The sequence below is a fragment of the Haliotis cracherodii genome, unplaced genomic scaffold (assembly GCF_022045235.1).
Source record: "Haliotis cracherodii isolate W230 unplaced genomic scaffold, xgHalCrac1.p SCAF_9, whole genome shotgun sequence".
Classification (NCBI taxonomy): domain Eukaryota; kingdom Metazoa; phylum Mollusca; class Gastropoda; order Lepetellida; family Haliotidae; genus Haliotis; species Haliotis cracherodii.
The window spans coordinates 1,921,549-1,922,990 of NW_027266343.1; positions in this window are offsets into that span (position 1 = coordinate 1,921,549).

The following is a 1,442-nucleotide window of genomic DNA, read 5'->3' on the forward strand; positions in this document are numbered from 1 at the left end:
TTCATGGAAAGCAGAACAGTGTCCTTTGAGCTGGTCACAGACGAAACCAAAGCTACCACTAAACACAGTGCTCCATTACAGGCGAATAAATATTGACAGTTCTGCGACGAAACGCGAACATTCTCGTTATAATGCGAAGTCAGTTTCTTTCAAGAAATATCATTACTTTTCAAAAGGTTACTTTGGGTTGGTCATAAATACAAACTTTCAATGAAAAACAATTTTAACAATAGCACATACGTTCTATTTAATGCATAATACATAAATTCGCGTTATAACGGTTTTCGTGATAAGGGGAGGCTACCAAGCACGGTCCCATGCCAACGAAAGCTAATTTCATCCAATGCAGAGCGATGCAATCTGACTTTTATTTGCTGCAAACATTTGTAGGCGACTATGTTATAGATTTAAGTGGACATTATCATGATTATTAAGAGAAATTGACAGAGAGATCCGCCCGAAATTGATTCAGGTTGGGACGTGGAACAGCAACAATATGATAACCCATGGGAATTAATGGTGATATCTGCGACATTGATCTCGTTTGTTGAAATGAAACAAGAATATCTTGTTGATGTTGTTTTATTTTAAAAGATAAAGATCTGAATGAATAAAACAAAAACAACCGCGAAGGATTTTAAAAGAAAAAACAATTACGGACTATTCCAAGTAGTCAAGCATTTGCTGAAATCGGAGTATAGTTTCTTTGGTGACCCCTGTAGGGTATTCGTGCAATATATGGAGTATTGTTCAACTGTTACTGTTTGTGCATTCTAATCGAGGACATGATTTTTTCTTCGAATTTACATTCTTTTAAATAGTGATGCATGTTTTCCTCTGAGAACTTTGGTTTCGGAGATGACATCAACATTATATCGAACAACATATAATTAGTATTCTTCTGTTTACTTTTCACATGGGAACAATATATCCCCCTGTCTAGGTGGTATTGTAGAAGGTTGTAAATTTGCTTGTTTATTCTTTAACGCTGCACTAAGTAAGCCTTTCTGGTTAGAATAGGTCTTCAGCAACCGATGCTGGCCGTAAAAGGCGACTACGCGATCGGGTGGATCAGGTTCGTCGACTTGGTTGATGCATGTCATCGTATCCCAATTGTGTGGATTGATGCTGATGATGTCAATCAGTGGATTGTCTGTCTGGTCCAGACTTGATTATTTACAGACCGCCGCCATATAGCTGGAATATTGGGGAGTGCGGCGTTAAACCAAAAACAATCCAAACCAAAGAACCCGCACGTGACCGACTCCTCTGTTCAATGCAGTGTTTAGTGTTTCTTAATTCATTTTTTTATAGTGAAACATGAGCACACAATTTCATAAAATTTACCTCCAAAATATTCATGATCCCTAAACAAATTTGTACAGTATAGTTACTACTGTGCTTACATACACAAACTAGTTCCCTCTCACTGACGTCAGCCG